Raw genomic sequence first — 20,556 nt, forward strand, 5'->3', positions numbered from 1 at the left:
TGCCTTTTCTAAAACCAGCTTGAACATCTGGAAGTTCACAGTTCACGTATTCCTGAAGCCTGGCTTGGAGAATTTTGAGCATTACTTTACTAGTGTGTGAGATGAGTGCAATTGTGCGGTAGTTGGAACATTCTTTAGCATTGCCTTTCTTTGGAATTGGAATGAAAACTGACCTTTTCCAGTCCTGTGGCCACTGCTGAGTTTTCCAAATTTGCTGGCATATTGAGTGCAGCACTTTCACAGCATCATCTTTCAGGATTTAAAATAGCTCAATTGGAATTCCATCACCTCCACTAGCTTTGTTCATAGTGATGCTTTCTAAGGCCCACTTGACTTCACATTCCAGGATGTCTGGCTCTAGGTGAGTGATCACGCCATCGTGATTATCTTGGTCATGAAGATCTTTTTGTACAGTTCGTCTGTGTATTCTTGCCACCTCTTCTTAATATCTTCTGCTTCCGTTAGGTCCATACCATTTCTGTCCTTTATCGAGCCCATCTTTGCATGAAATGTTCCCTTGGTATCTCTAATTTTTTTGAAGAGATCTCTAAGTCTTTCCCTTTCTGTTGTTTTCCTCTATTTCTTTGCATTGATTGCTGAGGAAGGTTTTCTTATCTCTTCTTGCTATTCTTTGTAACTGTGCATTCAGATGCTTATATCTTTCCTTTTCTCCTTTGCTTTTCACTTCTCTTCTCTTCACAGCTATTTGTAAGGCCTCCTCAGACAGCCATTTTTGCTTTTTCGCATTTCTTTTCCATGGGGATGGTATTATTACCATTAATAAGTTATCTCAAAAAAAAAATACTGACATACAGGTATTCTTTACATCTTGTGAATGGTGGATTGGCAATTTGGGCTTGACTGGGCAATTCCTTGCTGCTCAGGGTTGATGTTATTCACCCAGTTGAAGTCATCTGGATTTGGTTAGAACACTAGGACTGGCTTGACCAAAATAGCCTCAAGCAAATGTTTATGGTTGGTGCCAGCTGTTGGGGGAGTGTCCCAGGAGGGTAAAAGAAAAAGCTGCAAGGCTTCTTAAAGCCTAGCCTTAGTAGGCATACGATGTCACTTCTGCAGCATTCTGTTGGTCAACATAAGTCACAAGTCAGCCCAGATGCAAGAGTTGAGGAAAAAGATTCTACCTCTTGATGGGAGAAAATCCATATTTCCCAGAGATCTAGAAAGAAAGATGCATAATGCATGAAGGGCCATTATTAAATCAATCCACCACAGGGCCATTAAGTGTTTTGACTCATTACTGAATTTTTACATCAGCATACAAACATGCTGCTGAATTCTTTCATCTTTTGAAAGAAAAATACTTTATCTTGAGCCCACTTCCCTCTTAAGATAGCTCATCATTTCTTTTGTTTTTCTCTGTAACAAACCATCTTCAAAGAGTAGTCTGTTCTCATAGTCTGATGTCTTCTCTCCCATCATTCACTGTTAAACTCAATCCAATCAGGCTTTAGTCCTTACCACTCCACCAAAACTATCCATGTCAAATTAATCAACAAGTTCCACACTGTTAAATCCACTTGTCAGTCCTTAGTTCTCTCTTCTTCCACCTATCATTAGCATTTCACATAATTCAACACTCCATCCTTCTTGTTCTTCACTCGCTTTCTAGGATACCATGGTACCATGAAAATAAACCATTCTTACATCTTGCCACAGGAAGCATAACTGCGGGACTGCCTGGCCCAACATTCTTGGATCCACTCTTGTGTGGGTGTTGAACCCATGTTGCAGAATGGCTGCTTCCAGCAAAGTGCTTTGCACAGCATCAGCTCTAACACATGATCCTGAGAGATATAAAGCTCCTCAAATGGGGGCTTCAGCTTTAGGACTTACCATCACCTGACTGAAATGTTCCTAGAACTGCATTGAAGTCACCTCATTCCCCTCAACTTCCCTCCTCTTTCTCTGTTTTCATGATGCTCAGGTCTCCATCAAGATCAGAAAGTTCTGTTCACTCCCTTTGGCTCCCTTCCTTCTTTCCTTAAAACTCGCCAGCCCCCCTACAAAATCTCTTGTATATCTAACTTTTAGTTGCTATCTGCTTTTCTTTGGGCTTGAATTAACACACACTTCATTGGTTTCCCCTTGCCTCTTTAGTCCTTCTCAGGATATTTTGATGATTTCTCCTGTTTTGTACTACATTCTGAATGTTGAGTGACCCAAAGGCCATTTTCGGTCCTACACTCTTCAAAATCTATACTTACTGCCTAAGTGATCTCATTTAGACCCATGACTTTAAATACCTTATCTATAACAATGAGAAGGTATTTAAACCCACTTGTAAATTCTATTGAGCCTATATTCAAAATATTTCATACTTTTTCTCTCTATATATGTCCAGTAGAGAACTCAGAAAAACTCTACACTGACATATCCATTACCTGCCTGCCTGAGAGCTCCACAGGGGACTTTTGCAGTTGTGGATATGGGGCTGGATTCATTTTTTTAAATGTACGAAACTCTACATTTATGATTTCCCCACATTACTCTAAGTATACTTCAAAAGAAAGTTCATATTAAAAGAAATCAAATGAAATCTGAAGTACAACATTTCTACTTGTGAAGTCTCATCCTCATATATAAGACACAGATGCTAAAATTGTCTTCACAAAATTATTGTACCAACTAAGATACTGTATATGAAATACTTTAAAATGATAAGCATTATAATAATAAAGTAGATTTATTTACTATATAACAGCAGCTAACATATAGCTAGGAAAAGGTGAATTACTGATTTGGTTTAATACGCTGCATTCTCTAAGAAAGCTTCAAATATTCAAATTATTGTATTCTATATTTTTGTACAGTCACAAACCAAAAGAATAAATTAAAAATTTTCTAACCCTAAATTACATTAAAAATACTGCATAATATGCTTATACAGTCAAAAAATGACTAATTCCTTAAAGCTTCTACTTACAAAGGAATAGAATGTTAACTCACAGCTAAAGAAAACAAACCTGGTATAGTTTTAAAAAAAATAAATAGTAGATAATTACATATCTACTAACATTTTCACATTCTGTTTTCATTAAAATACTAATGTGAAATTATTTGAGGATTTTGATTATTGCCTAAAGCATCTTAAAATATCTCAGTTGTTATTTGGTAGGATTTCCCAGGTGGCTCAGTGGTAAAGAACCTGCCTGCCAGTGCAGGAGATTCTGGAGATGTGGTTTTGATCCCTGAGTCAGGAAGACCCCCTAGAGGAGGAAATTTCAACCCACTCCAGTATTCCTGCTTGGAAAATCCCATGGACAAGGGGCCTGGCAGGCTACAGTCCATAGGGTTGCAAAAAGTTAGATATGACTGAGGGACTGAGCACGTATAGCTATCTATGAAGCTTTATGATGGAGACTAACAGATTTATTTGAATTTAAAAAGAGAGTTTATCAATAGATATTTCCTGAGCTCCAACTATACTATGCTGTGAACAAGATTTTAGTGTTAAATTAGAAAATTAGACTAATACCCTACAGTAATAATTCCAACGTTCCAATTACTAACACACACAATTATTGAAAATTAAATATCTAAAACTACCTTAGTGATACGTAATTCCCTTTCTCACAGCTAGGAGATAAAGGCTAGAGATTTAGAGAAGAACTTAGAAAGGTGCTATTTGTATTTACCTCTTCTTCCATGGAGGTGGAGTCCAGGGTGTTTTCTCCTCCCCTCAGCCTCAGGAGAAGAGCTTCAACAGGGCCTTCCAGAGATCCAGATGAGGTCCTTGCAGCTGGACGCATGTTGCACAGCTGTGTAACTCTTGCTGAAAAGTCTAAAGTGGCTTCACTCTCAAATTCTACAAGTTACGGAGAAAGGATTCAAAGACTGTGTATGTGTATGCATGGGGGGCACTGCAGCCCACTTCAGCATTCTTGCCTGGAGAATCCCATGGACAGAGCAGCCTGGTGGGCTACAGTCCATAGGGTCAAAAAGAGTCGGCCATGACTGAAGCAACTTAGCATGCATGCATGTTTTACTTTTATGTGTCATTTTAAATAATCCAACTTCTTGGTAGTTCAGATGGTAAAAAATTTGCCTGCAATGTGGGAGACCTGGGTTCCATCCCTGGGTTGGGAAGATCCCCTTGGAGAAGGAAATGGCAAACCACTCCAGTTATTTTTGCCTAGAGAATCCCCATGGACAGAGGAGCCTGGCAAGATACAGTCCATGGGATCGCAAAGAGTCAGATAAGACTGAGTGGTTAAGCACAGCACAGCATTTTTAAATGAGATACCTAAAAATTGTATTTTATTTTCCTTCAGTGTAATTATCTTGTATAAAAGCAAAGAACAAATGGGAAAGAGGGTGTAGACGCAGAATTTTGCGTTTTACTAATAAATAGTCCACTTGTTAATAAATAGTGAATTTCAGGGACTTCCCTGGTGGCTCAGAGAGTAATGAATCTGCCTGAAATGTGGGAGACACAGGTTCAATCCCTGGATTGGGAGGATCCCCTGGACAACGGTATGGCTACCCACTCCAGTATTCTTGCCTGGAGAATCCCATGGACAGAAGAGCCTAGCAGGCTACATCCATGGGGAATTTAAAGAAATAGGATAAAGTAAGAGGATAAAGCAAATGAACTCTGCAGTCCTCAGAAATACAACAAATCACACTAAACAACCACTTTAGTCAAAGGAAATATTTTTCCCAGAATGCTTGGATTCTAATGTTGTTATCAAAACCAATGAAAGGCAGTGGGGTCTATCTTAGGAATCAGTGGGTCAGGACATCACCCATAATGTTCAACCACAAAGAAGACAGAGGTACAAAGAAGAGTGGAATTTTAATTGTATTTAATTCTATGCTCAGAAATGGTTTTTCCAGTAGTCATATATGGATGTGAGAGTTGGGCTGTGAAGAAAGCTGAGCACCGAAGAATTGATGCTTTTGAACGTGGTGTTAGAGAAGACTCTTGAGAGTCCTGTGGATTTCAAGGAGATCCAACCAGTCAATCCTAAAGGAAATCAGTCCTGAGTATTCATTGGAAGAACTGATGCTAAAGCTTAAACTCCAGTACTTTGGCCACCTAATGCTAAGAACTGACTCATTTGAAAAGATTCTGATGCTGGGAAAGATTGAAGGCAGGAGGAGAAGGGGACAACAGAGGATGAGATGGTTGGATGGCATCACTGACTCGATGGACATGAGTTTGAGTAAGCTCCGGGAGTTGGTGATGGACAGCCTGGCATGCTGCAGTCCATGGGGTCGCAAAGAGTCAGACATGACTGAGCAACTGAACTGACAGACTGATGCTCAGAAAAACCCCAAAGGGAAGAAATTAGGTATGCTTGGTTTTAAATACTAGCTAAATATATATATATATATATATATATATATATATACACACACACATATATATATATTCACACAACAGAAGGAGCTTGTGACAAGTGATGAGTACATTTCAAATATTTAGAGGATTTTGTTTCTGCAAATAAGAATAGAGTCATCAGAGTTTCTCTTTGGTAGAAATATCATGTTAACAGTTTTTCTTTTGTATAACAGATACTTTTCCAATTCAATTCTGGTCTGTTGCAACTAAAACTGAGCACAATTATCTGTCTTAAACACATATATACATGCATGTGTATATACATACATGTGTGCATGCATGCTCAGTTGCTCCGTTGTGTTTGACTCTTTGCAATTCCATGGACTATAGCCCACTGGGTACCTCTATCCATGGGATTTTTCAGGCAAGACTACTAGAGTGGGTTTCCATCTCCTCAGGGGATCTTCTGACTCAGGGATAAAACCCATGTCTCCTGTATTGGCAGCCACATTCTTAACCACTAAGCCACTGGGAAGGCCCACGTGCATACATTGCTGGTGTTCAGTGGCTAAGTCGTGTTGGACTCTGTGATCTCATGGTCTGCAGCATGTCATATTCCTCTGTCCTCTGCTATCTCCCAGAGTTTGGTCAATTTCATGTTCATCGAGTTAGTGATGCTATCTAACCACCTCATCCTCTGCTGCCTCCTTCTCCTTTAGCCTTCAACATTTCTCAGCATCTACATTACAATTACATACAAGTGTACTCTTGCCTGGAAAATCCATGGACAGAGGAGCCTGGTAGGCTGCAGTCCATGGGGTCACTGAGAGTCGGACACCACTGAGCGACTTCACTTCCACTTTTCTCTTTCATGCATTGGAGAAGGAAATGGCAACCCACTCCAGTATTCTTGCCTGGAGAATCCCAGGGACGGCGGAGCCTGGTGGGCTGCCGTCTATGGGGTCGCACAGAGTTGGGCACGACTGAGTGACTTAGCATAGCATAGAATAGATATTAAATGATTTTAAGATTCTCCAAAAGATAGGGAATAAAAAGAAACAATAGCAGGAAAAATACTTAGGCTATTTCTCATACCCATTTATTTTAATAAGTACACTTGCACTTTATGCCAAGCTGAGGGATTTACACCCTCAGAATGTTTAAGCAAGAGGGAATGATAGACACCATGAAATCCAATCTCTATTTGTGTTCACATTACCATTGCTGGAAATGCGGCCTGTTCTGTTGGATATCTGATGTCACATCAGATAGTGGTAAGAAGAACTGTATTATGCTGGTTCTGAGATAGTCCATCTACTCCAAGTGCAGGAAGAAAAGAGACAGCAATAGTACTAGAAGTACCTAGGGGGTAATGAAGCTCCATTGGAACAGGCTAAGAGAATCTGCCCATTCCAGGACCTCGGCCCTTCCTGTGTGAGTAGGCCAGCTCAGCAGATGCAGAGTGCTATGTATCTGCAAGAAGATAGATTTGAGACAATAGTTCACAGGGGGCTTAAAAATATAAGACACACAGTTACATTTTAATTTAGATAAACAGTGTTTTATTTTCAGTACAAGTGAGCCTCATGCAATACTTCAAACATATTCTACTATAAAAGTTGTTTTTTAATCTAAACCAAAAATGTAACTGGGTTCCTACATTTTTATTTGGTAAATCTGGTGACTGTATATTCAGGGCATTTCTAGGACAGCAGGAATGCAGGTGGACCTAAACACATAAGCAGGCACCAAGGTCTCTATGGGTTTCCTGAGAAAGGCTATGTCATCACTGATTCGGTGGGCCTAAAGGCATTTTTTTTTTTAAAGGCTGAAGTGACAGGAATAATTTATTCCTATTTCTAGAAACTTCAAAAAAGTCTTAGTTCAATTATGAAGGAAGAGTATCTTTATGCCCTTTTCCAGATAGCTCTCAAAAGTTCTGAGAAAAGAATATATCAATACAGGAATTTTTTAAAAATAAATACCTGCAGAAAAAGAATTATGAGACAATGCCTTGGGAGTTTATAAAAAAGCCTTCTAATTTAAAAGTAAGTACTTTTGTCAACGCTGGGCTGGAAGAAGCACAAGCTGGAATCAAGATTGCCAGAAGAAATATCAATAACCTCAGATATGCAGATGATACCACCCTTATGGCAGAAAGTGAAGAGGAACTCAAAAGCCTCTTGATGAAAGTGAAAGAGGAGAGTGAAAAAGTTGGCTTAAAACTCAACATTCAGAAAACTACGATCATGGCATCTGGTCCCATTACTTCATGGGAAATAGATGGGGAAACAGTGGAAACAGTGGCAGACTTTATTTCTGGGGGGTCAAAAATCACTGCCGATGGTGACTGCAGCCATGAAATTAAAAGACACTTACTCCTTGGAAAGAAAGTTATGACCAACCTAGATAGCATATTCAAAAGCAGAGACATTACTTTGCCAACAAAGGTCCGTCTATCAAGGCTATGGTTTTTCCAGTGGTCATGTATGGATGTGAGAGTTGGATTATAAAGAAAGCTGAGCACCGAAGAATTGATGCTTTTGAACTGTGGTGTTGGAGAAGACTCTTGCAAGTCCCTTGGACAGCAAGGAGATCCAACCAGTCCATCCTAAAGGAGATCAGTCCTGGGTGTTCATTGAAAGGACTGATGTTGAAGCTGAAACTCCAGTAATTTGGCCACCTCATGCGAAGAGCTGACTCATTTGAAAAGACCCTGATGCTGGGAAATATTGAGAGCAGGAGGAGAAGGGGACGACAGAGGATGAGATGGTCGGATGGCATCACCGACTCAATGCACATGAGTTTGGGTAAACTCCAGGAGTTGGTGATGGACAGGGAGGCCTGGCGTGCTGCGATTCATGGGGTCGCAGAGTCAGACACAACTGAGCGACTGAACTGAACTGACTGACTGACTTTTGTCAGCGTAATAAGGTAACAAGTTTTAAATCAACAATTTGTAGGCTAACCTTCAATTCTTGTACTTTTTAAGCAAGGAAGGTTAGAAGGCAAGAAATTATGTTTGTTATGGGGGCTATATTGGGTCCATCACACAGAGGGTGGAATCAATTAATTATTAGATTGGGGCAGTCCTAAGACAATGACTTCTTGTCGTATGGTCTGTTTCAATCCATGTAATTGCTTCATTATAACATAAATTTGTCTTAATTATTTGATTATTTACAAAGATGCAAAGTGATGACAAGACAAAAATAACAAATCAGTAATGTCCCATGTGTCATCACTCTCTTCCATTGATATTTTTGGTGCAGTGTAATATAATGAGTTTTGTCTTCACAAGACAGTTCAGATACATTTAGAAGATGTAGTGAGGATGAAGAAGGGGCAGTGTTGGGAGTATGCAGCAAGAAAAGGACTTGCTTAGGGCTTCAGCTTCATACTGGATTGGTTCAGGTGGGTGGTGGTCTCAACTAACTTGGCCTGCTACAATGAACCAACTCCAGCAATTTATAGTTTTACATTTACCTTCACATCTGCACAATAACTCTGTAAACAAGAATTACAATAAACAAATCATGGCTCAAAGTAGTTAAGTATATTTCCACGATTATGCAGAGAGGAATTGGCCTTGTAAGACTTGATTCCTGACCTGCCCATACCAGAAGCCAGGCTCTTTTTAACCATTATGTTCTCTAACAAAACTCTCAGGGTGTGTGTGTGTGTGTGTGTGTGAGATCTCGACAACAGAACTTCCATATATTTGACATGGTATGTACTGCCATGAGTTTAATGATGTCCCCCAAATGATACGTTGATACCTAACTCTGTATACCTGTATGTGTGTTAGTCACTTAGTCATGTACAACGCTTTGTGACCACATGGACTCTAGCCCGACAGGCCCCTCTGTCCATGGGATTCTCCAGGCGTGTATCTTTGAATGAAGCATAATTTGGAAATGGGTGTTTGCAGTACTTAAGATGAGGTAATGTTTCATTAGAATGGACCCTAACTAACATGACTGGTTTCCATATTAGAAGGGAGAGACAGCACAAGAACAGTGACAGAAGATCTTGTAGGGATAGAGACAGAGGCTGGAGTGATATATCTACCAGCCAAGGGACATCAGAGATTGATGGGCTGCCCCACAAAGCTAGGAAGAAATAAGGAAGAATTTGTCCCTAGAGCTATCACAGAAACGTGATCATGCCTACCCCTCAATTTTTAAATTCTCACCTTCAGAACTATGTAAATGAATTTCTGTTTTTTTATGCCACTCAGTTCTTGGTAATTCGTTATGGCAGTCCTAGGAAATAGATATATACCAAGGTCTATAACTTTTCCCTAAAGTAACATACTTCTCAGTATATAAAGAATATTCATTATAGAGAAAATAAAAAGGAATAAAATTAGTGGATTCTTATAGTAAAGCAAATCTTTTAAAATATGGTTGTGAGAAAAGATTAAGCATAACTAATATGTGGATTTTTCATAAGGGAAAAACATAATGTACAAGCTGTATCGTTCATAATACTGTATATTTCAGGACACCCTTTTTAGCTGGGTTTGCATTTTGCTAATATAATGCAAATATTTTTTAAAACCTGAAATCATTTGTTTACTTTATGAGATGCTAGTTTTTCAATCAGGACCTCTAATTGCATATTTTCTCCTCCCACAAAAAGCATCTGTAACAATAAAATCATAGCAATTTGTTATATTATGAGAAGGTGTTTATTAATCAAAGAAAACATCAAGCTAATGTATTGTGTTGTGTTAATGTTTAGCTAATGGACATGTTTTTTATTGTGTGACCATCTGCTATGAGGCTTTTGTTACAGGATTTCTACAAAAAATTGTTGATTAAAATTGAAGCTAGATTTGCTAGTTTCATGCAAATCTCTTAAAGGAAAAGGTAAACCCACTACAATTTAAATTCTTTCTTTGATTATTTCAATAAAACTATGGCTTTTTTGACAAAGATTTGAGTCATACACATTTTGATAGACATGTTTAAGTGCATATAAAAGCTAGTTTTTCAAAAATGGTTACAATAAATGGCTTGATTCATTTCATAAATAATTATTAAAGATAATGCTGGACTTTTGATGGTAAGAAATACATCCTGATAATCCCTTATATTTGTATGAGGTTTAACAGTTTACCAAATGCGTTCATGTAAATTATTTCAATTATTGTTCTGAATATGTGAATGAGTAGATACTCTTTTCTGTGACAGATGAAACTGCAGTAGAGGAGTAATGACTTTTTCAAGATGAACTAGTGAAAGACAGAGATTTGCACTTCATTGATAATGCTCTTTTAATTTCTGTATGGTTGGCTGTCAACCATAACTGTCTTATACTCTAATATGTTGCTATCTGAACAAAATACCCTCTAACATTCTCACTGTCTGTCTCCAATTACACTTGCTTTCCAGGGATCTATAAACCACACCTTTTGATTACTGTTCTAGTGTTATAGCTATTCCACTGACCAAATCCCCTACTAAATTGCTCACAAGTTCTTTAACCTGGATAAACTGTTACATTCTACTCTATTACTCTAACTAATGCCTGGAGTATAAAATTATGCAACTGCAGACTTATTACAAATTATGAATTGGTAAATTCAGTTGTATCTATTATGCCACTTGTTATTTTTTTTTTAAATTTTGAGTTAGCCCTCTCTTACACTTGCTTTCAGCTTCTCAAGACTTATTTGTCCATAATGAAAGTCACTCAGTCATGTCTGACTCTTTGTAACACTATGGACTATAGCCCACCACTCTCCTCTGTCCATGGGATTCTCCAGGCAAGAATACTGGAGTGGGTTGCCATTCCCTTCTCCAAGGGCTCTCCAAGATAGAACCTGGGTCTCCTGCATTGCAGGTGGATTCTTTACCATCTGAGACACCATATGTGTGCTTTCTTTGTATTTTTATTTGTTTGTTAGTGAGGAGTGGGAATGGGGAACATTCCCCACTAGTTCACATTTTTCCTTTTTTGAGGTATAATTTACATATAGTAAAAAAAAGTATGGGTTGCACAGTGCTGCAGCAACTGTGAGGAGACACACCATGTCCAAGGGCAGAGAAGCCTCAGCAAGACAGTAGGCATGGAACAACAGACTGGTTCCAAATCAAGAAAGGAGTGCATCAAGGCTGTACATTGTCACCCTGCAAATTATTTAACTTATATGCAGAGTACATCATGAGAAATGCTGGGCTAGATGAAGTACAAGCTGGAATCAAGATTGCCAGGAGAAATATCAATAACCTCAGATATGCAAATGACACCACCCTTATGGCAGAAAGTGAAGTTGATGAGAGTGAAAGAAGAGAGTGAAAAAGTTGGCTTAAAACAACATTCAGAAAACGAAGATCATGGCATCCGGTCCCATCACTTCAAAGCAAATAGATGGGGAAACAGCAACAGACTCAATTTTTTTGGTCTCCAAGATCACTGCAGATGGTGACTGCAGCCATGAAATTAAAAGATGCTTACTACTTTGAAGAAAAGTTATGACCAACCTAGACAGTTTATTAAAAAGCAGAGACATTACTTTGCCAACAAAGGTCCATCTAGTCAAAGCTATGATTTTTCTAGTAGTCATGTATGGATATGAGAGTTGGACTATAAGGAAAGCTGAGTGTTGAAGAACTGACGCTTTTCAACTGTGGTTGTTGGAGAAGACTCTTGAGAGTCCCTTGGACACCAAGGAGATCCAACCAGTCAATCCTAAAGCAAATTAGTCCTGGATATACATTGGAAGGACTGATGATGAAGATGAAACTCCAATACTTTGGCCACCTGATGCTAAGAGCTGACTCATTTGAAAAGATCCTGATGCTGGGAAAGACAGAAGGTGGGAGGAGAAGAGGACGACAGAGGATGAGATGGTTGGATGGCATCACCGACTCAATGGACCAGAGTTTGAGTGAACTCCGGGAGTTGGTGATGGACAGGGAGGCCTGGTGTGCTGCAGTTCATGGGTCGCAAAGAGTCGGCCACGACTGAGCGACTGAACTGAACTGAAAAAGCATAGATCTTAAACATTCAGTTTAATGAGTTTTGTCAATTGTATATATGCAAGTAACACAAAACAAGAGATAGAGCCTTCCCTACCTCTAGAAATGTCCTTTATATTGTTTTCTAGTAAACACTGGCCTTCTAGAATTTTATTGAAATAAATTCAAGAGAGAATGGAAGAATTGCCTTCTGAGATAGCAAGTTTACACAACTATTTCATTATAACTTTCTGCTTTCAATCAGGTAGTCAATGGAGAAGAATGGTCACTAAAGAGGAAAATGTTGATGCCAAATACAGTGGAGGTATTTGAAAAACTGGAATATTTTGGAATGTAAGAGGGATGGAATGTAGTACACCCACAGATGGATTAGCTTCGGTAAGAGTACATACAATAGTACATACAATACAATTCATTATGGCAAGATGTAAAACAGAGTATATGCATATAAATGAAGTGAGTTGGTACATATGTTAAAAAAAAAGCATGTGGTAATTTTTGGTTTTGTTTTTCCTGATTTTTAATAATGACTTTTAATAGCTTTGCCACCAGCTGAAAATGGGATGGAGAGGGAATTCCTTAGCATTTGAGTCCTCTTGTAAAGAAGAGTAAATATGTGCTTAGTCGCTCAATCATGTCTGGCTCTTTGCAACCCAATAGACTGTGGCCCACCAGGCTCCTCTGTCCATGGGGATTCTCCAGGCAATAATACTGAAGTTCATTGCCATGCCCTCCTCCAGGGGATCTTTCCAAGCCAGGGATCAAACCCAGGTCTCCTGCATTGCACGGATTCTTTACAGTCTGAGCCACCAGGGAAGACAGTTACTTAACAGGTTATACTAAGGACCAGTTAAGTTTTTCAAACTTAACATGTTCAAAACCAAATTTTTGATTTTCCCTCTCAGAGATGCTTATGCCACTCTTCCTTTATCTCTGTTAATGAGAAATCCACTCTTCCAGAATCTGCCCCAACATTTTGAAGGTATCCATAGCATCTTTCTCACCTACCAGTTTTGTCCATTAGTTCCACCTTCAAAGTACAATCATAATCTAGTTACTTCATTCAAATCCACCATTACCACCTGTTTGTGTTCTCTCAAAATTCATATGTTGAAATCCTAATCCCCAAAGGTGATGGTAGTAGGTAGGACCTCTGAGAGGTGATTAGGTCATGAGGCTGGAGAGTAAAGAATCAGGTCAGTACTCTTATCTTAATAAAAGAGATATCACAGAACTCCCTAGCCCCTTCTGCCATGTGAGGAAGAAATCTGCAACCTGCAAAAGATTACTTGTTTAACCATGCTGCCTAATGATCTCAACCTTCTGACCCCAAAAACTGTAATATATAAGTTTCTCTTCTTTGTAAGCTACCCAGTCATTGCTATTTTTATTACAGAGGCCAGAATGGATTAAGAGAGAAAATGCTCCCAGACTGCCATAATTCCTTACCTGGATTATTGCTATGGTCTTCTTCCTGCTTTTGCCCTTACTCCTCTAGAGTCTATTGTCATGATCATCAATGTGGTTCCTTTTAAAACATAAACCAGATCATATCACCCTCTTGTTAAAATGCTTATGTTAGATTTCTTTCTCACTCAGATCAGGAACAGTCTTTAGCAAGACATTCTAGACTCTGTACAGTTTGGCCTTACTATCTCCCCAATCTCATCATTTCATCCCCTACTACTCTCTTTCTCACTCACTCAGGACCAACATAATAGCCTTCTTGTTCCACAGACACCCCAAATATAATTATACCTCAAGACGTCTACACTTGCTGTTCTCTTTGCTAGGTATGCTTTTCTGCATGCTATTCACATAGCTAACTCCTGACAAGGGGTTTCCCTAGTGGCTCAGTGGTAAAGAACCTACCTTACAATGTAGGAGATGTGAGTTCAAGCCCTGTGGCAGGAAGGTCCCCTGGAGAAAGGAAATGGCAATCCATTCCAGGATTCTTGCCTGGGAAATCCGATGGACAGAGGAGCTTGATGGGCTATAGTCCATGGGGTTGCAAAGGAGTTGGACATGATTTAGCAACTAGACCACAACTTTAGCAACTAGAGACTGATTTTTCTCAGTCTCTCTGCTTAAATGTCACTCTTCTGGAAAAGCTCTCCCTGAAAAACCAGTAAGAACTCCTACTCTGATACTCGTATCCTCCTAAAATATTTAAAATATTATACTCAAATTTTTTAAACAAGAATTTTACCCCTAGTTTAATTCAAAGAGAAAAAATTACTAGCCCTCTGGCGCATTGGACTAACCTAAACTGGGTCTTGAATTAGACACAGATTGTTATGCAAGGTAGGCTTCCAACAAAGGAACTAGAGTCTGACAATAGTCAGTGGTCAAAGCCCTGCAGCAGGCAGGTCAGTTCAGTCAGTTCATTTGCTCATTCGTGTCCCACTCTTTGCGACCCAATGAACCGCAACACACCAGGCCTCCCTGTCCATCACCAACTCCCGGAGTTCACCCAAACCCACTGTCCATTGAGTTGGTGATGCCACCAACCATCTCATCCTCTGTCGTTCCCTTCTCTTGCCCTTAATCTTTCCCAGCATCAGGGTCTTTTCCAATGAGTCAGCTCTTTGCATCAGGTGGCCAAAGTATTGGAGTTTCAGTTTCAGCCTCAGTCCTTCCAACGAATATTCAGGACTGATTTCCTTTAGGATGGAATGGTTGGATCTCCTTGCAGTCCAAGGGACTCTCAAGAGTCTTCTCCAACACCACAGTTCAAAAGCATCAATTCTTTGGCGCTCAGCTTTCTTCACAGTCCAACTCTCACATCCATACATGACCACTGGAAAAACCATAGCCTTGACTAGACGGACCTTTGTTGACAAAGTAATGTCTCTGCTTTTGAATATGCTGTCTAGGATGATCATAACTCTCCTTCCAAGGAGTAAGCATCTTTTAATTTCATGGCTGCAATCACCATCTGCAGTGATTTTGGAGCCCAGAAAAAGAAAGTCAGTCACTGTTTCCACTGTTTCCCCATTTATTTCCCATGAAGTGATGGGACCGGATGCCATGATCTTAGTTTTCTGAAGTTGAGTGGTTATTCTAAGTGATCCCAGCAGTGTGGCGGTTCCAATCAGTGGCTGGGGTCCAAGGACACACATTATCTGGACTTCCCAAAACACAACGTGGCCATAGCCTAGCCAAGGAGGCTAGCCAAGTAGCTTATCATTTAATTCAGTACTTTCAAGTCATGGAGGAAATAAAATGTTCATCAGGATGCAAGCAAGACACACAGATTGTGACAACGTCATCACAGTTGTTAAGCCTTAGGTTAAGGCTGTAGATCTGAATAAGCTCATGAGTTCAGGATTCAACCCTGGCATACAGGATGTTGGACTGACAATATTATGACTAATTTCAAGCCTCATAGGGCAAAGTATTTGAATCTACATTTACACTGCCAATATTGGTGAGGGTTATCTGAGCCTCTCAAAGCAGTTTCTTTAAAACAGATAGTCCTAGGATAGTCCTGGACTCATTTAAAATGTTTTTGGACTAGATTTTCTCTTGTGGGGAGGGGAATGTAATTTAGAATGCCTAATATAATGTAGTGAGTATGCAACAGTAATAACAAAATAAGAGGACAGAGGCAGCATTTTAATTTTCCTAGAACTTCTGTTTTGTTCTATTACTGCTAGGCACTTAGAAGTCATACCATAAATATGTATTGAATTGAAGGTACTATATCTAGATTAATATTTGTCTGAAAGTTTTTTTAAAGCACACAAGGAAAGATATTAATCAAAACTGTAAAAAACAAAAAAGATATATTTGACTACTTACAAATGAAATTTTATCATGTCAAAAATAATCCCAAGTTCCAATAAAAAATCAATGATAAACTGAAAAAGAATTCAATGCATGTGGTATATAAATAGCACTATTAATCTTTTGTGAGAATATACAACTATTTAAGATAAAAACATATGCCCCACAAATGTGTAAAAGGCATAAAAGGAAATTCACAAAAAGTAAATATGAATGACCCATGAATATATGAAAGTTTTTTATCAGTAATCAAAAAATGCAGGATAGAATAATTTGAAAAAAAATTTTTTCCTTCGCATCTAATACTAATGGTGTCCAAGGTGACTAGAGTTAGATATACTTTTCATTTTTTCTCAGTCATATAAATTTATAAAAAAAAATTTTTAATTTCTTTTGACAAAATTTTCAAGAGGTTTAAATATGTTTATAATATTTGAATCAGCAATTGTGCTTATAATAATTTAACCTAGAAAATAGAAGAGCCTCAAATTATGTATTTATAGTGGCAGGACTTCTATTTGCAGTAGATAAAATCTATAATATAAAAATTCCAGAATTTTGGAAACTTTAAATAGAATAAAATTTTTCTCTAATATACTCTGTATAATCATTAAATGGTATAACTTTGAATAATAGCCAGTAACTATGTATAATACTAATAATGCATGTGGTAGTGGTGGTTTAGTTGCTAAATCCTGTCTGATTCTTGCAACCCTATGGACTGATAATTTTTAAATTATACAGGACATGTTATAAAAAAAAAAGCAAAGTTATGAAACTATATGTGTGTGTGTGCTCAGTCACTCAGTCATGTCTGACTCTTTGAGACACCATGGACTGTAGGCCATCAGGCTCCTTTCTCCACGGGATTTTCCAGGCAAGAATTCTGGAGCAGGTTGTCATCTCCTCCAGGGAATCTTCCCAACCAACCCAGGGATCAAATGCTCATCTCCTGCATTGGCAGGTGGATTCTTTACCACTGTACCACCCGGGAAATCCCATGAAACTATATACAGTATATTAATTTTTTGAAAAATAATTTATACAGATAGAAAACATAATACAAAAATTAAATCGTGAATGGTGGATAAACTTTTAGATGGTAAGAATATTATGTGTTTTTCATACTTTTCTTAACTTACACTACTATACCCAAGAAAATATTTTATATAAGTTTGAAAAAATTAGGCCTGAAAGAACAGAGAAAAAAACAAATATCATGTTGTCCGACCAAACATCTCCCATTGTCATGGACAGAAAGAAAAAAAAAATAGCAGAGGGTATCAACTGTCAATATGAGTCACTGCAGATTCAATGTCTATTTTTAACAAAAAGATAACTCTGAAAAATCTCAAGACCTGCAAAACACTAGTCATCTAAGCAATACTGCTTTATTTTCTATATAAAAAACTTGAGGAACAGTATACAATTTGTTTAAAATTGAATTTATGTCTGTTTGTAATTGCCAGTTATGTCTCTTCTCAAATATTCAGGCTTCATAGACCGGATGTGTGCGTGCTCAGTTGCTTCAGTTCATGTCCTACTCTTTGCAACCCCATGGACTGTAGCCTACCAGGCTTCTCTATCCATGAGATTCTCCATGCAGGAATACCAGAGTGGGTTGCCATGTCTTCCTCCAGGGGATCTTCCCCACCCAGGGATCAACTCACATCTCCTGTATCTCTTACATTGTAGGTGGCTTCTTTATTGCTGAGCCACTGGGGAAGCCCCATAGATTGGATAAGGGTATATGAATTAGATTTTGGTCAGTGAATTAAACATTTTTTATATAAAATCATCATCTGCACATGATTGCTACTGGCCTTAGATCAAGCACATGACCAGTTACTTATGCAGTGAATACAGAATCAATTCACTTAGGACAAGTTTAGGGGATTCACCTACACAATCGCCTTCCAAGCAGAAATTATCCTCTCTCTGAACACTGAGTTCACTGCTTTCCTACTGAAAAAGGAAGAGACAGCTTTTGCTTTAGCCCTTTATTCTTTACTTGAGTTTGTCCATAGTCTCATGTATAACTTGAATAAACATTCAAAGAGTTAAACTACAATGAGTTTTAGGTTTTATATTATATGATATCATTAGTCCACAGATTTTTATAGGCCTTACATTTAATCAACCTAAATATCTGAATAAATATTTTTTTTTAAATTCCACAAAGAAATTATATCAGTCCAGGAATTTAAAACCTAAAACAGATCAAGATGAACTGAACAACAGGAATAATGCCCTCATCATTTTTCTACCTTTCAAAGTGTTGCCAAAACAATAAGCTGTTAAACATTGTAGAACTGACTTTATTGTATATTTAATTTGCTTGAAATTTATACATAAATATCCATACTATAAAAAGGAGACTACAGATCTTTAAGAGGGGTTTTCTTGACAAAAGAATTGTCAAAAAATTGCATTAAGTATCTATTACCTTAGCATAGCTACAAATATAAAAATTAAATATAATTCCATTTACAAGAATATATGTAAATTTTCTAAGTTGTATCTCAAATTGAGTATATACATTGCACTATTCAAACCTCTTGTAACAAATTCATCCTTCTTTAAATATGACCATATTAATCTTCCTAAAATCACAGCTCTACATAGTCACTTTATGTCTTAAGTTCCTTTACTAGTTTTCCATTACTTCTACATTCCATACCAAGACACTTCTAGGGAATTCATCTTGTTCAACCATATATCTTCTAGCTAACTAATATTTCCAACTGTCTTTTCCAAGTCTCTTTTTTTTTCTTCATTTTTTCCTCCCACCAAAATAGGCTACTCATTTTATCTAGAACGTGTCTCAAGTTCCCTTGCCTTTGTTATTCCTCGTATTCTTTTCTTGGACAAGCACCACGTGGCGTACAGGATCCAAGTTCCTGAACCAGGATCTACCCTGAGCGCCTCACAGTGGAAGTGCAGAGCCCTAACCACTGCACCTCCAGGCAAGCCCCGACCCCTCCCGTTGCTTACTCACGATTCCCCACTTCTGTTGCTGACACACTGTCCATCCTCCAAAAGTTCCAAAGTCTTGCCACAACTTTTACCTTGATTCCATTTTTCTCACTATCAATTCCCTTGATTATCCTCTTATGCCATTTGCACATTCTACAATTTACTTTGGTTATATAGATATTTGTATTAGGCCCCTCATTTTTCCATAATCTTCAGAACAAGCAGAGTACTTTGCTCAATAAATATTTGTTGAATTGACCGTCAAGGATACATTAAATGGATAGTATAAGAGAAGGAATCACAGATATAAATGGATATAGAATAAATATCCCTAAATGAAATGGAGAGGAACACACAACTGGGCTACAGAGGATGGGTTACTATGTAAGCTAGTAACGCCTAGCTTTAGATACATTCTTAACTTTTTGCTTCACAAGTATAAGTTTTATTGGATGGTGTCATGTTTTACTAATCTTTGATTCATTTTCTAACATTACTAAATCATTACTATTTACAATTCTTGGTGAATTTATCTTAGCTTCTGAAAAATACTCAGGCATATGCTAACCAAGAATTTATTGGTTTTGATCAGAATTTAGAAGTTATTATTTTTAATGTCAAAGCTATAAAATTTATAATAATTTGAGAACTAAATTGCTTTCTTTTTTTGTATTTGAAGACCTTTTTGAGTAGTTTTAGCTTCATGGCAATATGAGTGGAAGGCTCAGATTTCCCATATATCTGCCAGACTGCACACATGCATGGCCTCCATCATGGTCAATGCCTGCCATCAGAGTGGTGCATTTGTTACAACCAGTGAAACTATATTGACACATCACAGTCATCCAAAATCCAGAGTTTACATTACTGTCCACTGCAGTGTGGTCCATTTTATTGGTTTGAAAAAATGTAAAATGCCATGTTATATACATCCCATAGACAGAGGAGCCCAGCAGGCTACAGTCTATAGGGTCACAAAGAGTGGGATATGACCGAAGCGACTTAGCACACACATACCAACACAGTATCATACAAAATAGTTTCACTGCGGTAAAAATTCTCTGTGCCTTGCCTATTCATTTCTCCACCACCCTCTTCCCTCATCTCTTCTCCATCCCCTGACAACCATTGGTCTTTTTACTATCTTCATAGTTTTGCCTTTTTCAGAGTGCAATATAGTTGAAATCATACAGTAGGCAGCCTTTTCAGATTTGCTTTCTACAATTTTTTGTAGTATGTATTTAAGGATCCTCCATATTTTTCATGGCTTGGTATCTCATTTCCTTTTAATGGTTAATAATATTCCACTGTCTGTGTGTAGTGAAGTTTATTTGGTCAACTCACCTTGAAGGGCATCTTTGTTGCCTCTGAGTTTTGGCAACTATGAATAAAGCTGATATAAACATTTGCGTGTAGGTTTCTGTGTGGACATAAGTTTTCAGCTCCTTTGTGTAAATACCAAGGAGCATGACTGCTGGATCATATGATAAGAGTATA

Source organism: Bubalus bubalis, chromosome 1 (genome assembly GCF_019923935.1).
Source record: "Bubalus bubalis isolate 160015118507 breed Murrah chromosome 1, NDDB_SH_1, whole genome shotgun sequence".
NCBI lineage: Eukaryota > Metazoa > Chordata > Mammalia > Artiodactyla > Bovidae > Bubalus > Bubalus bubalis.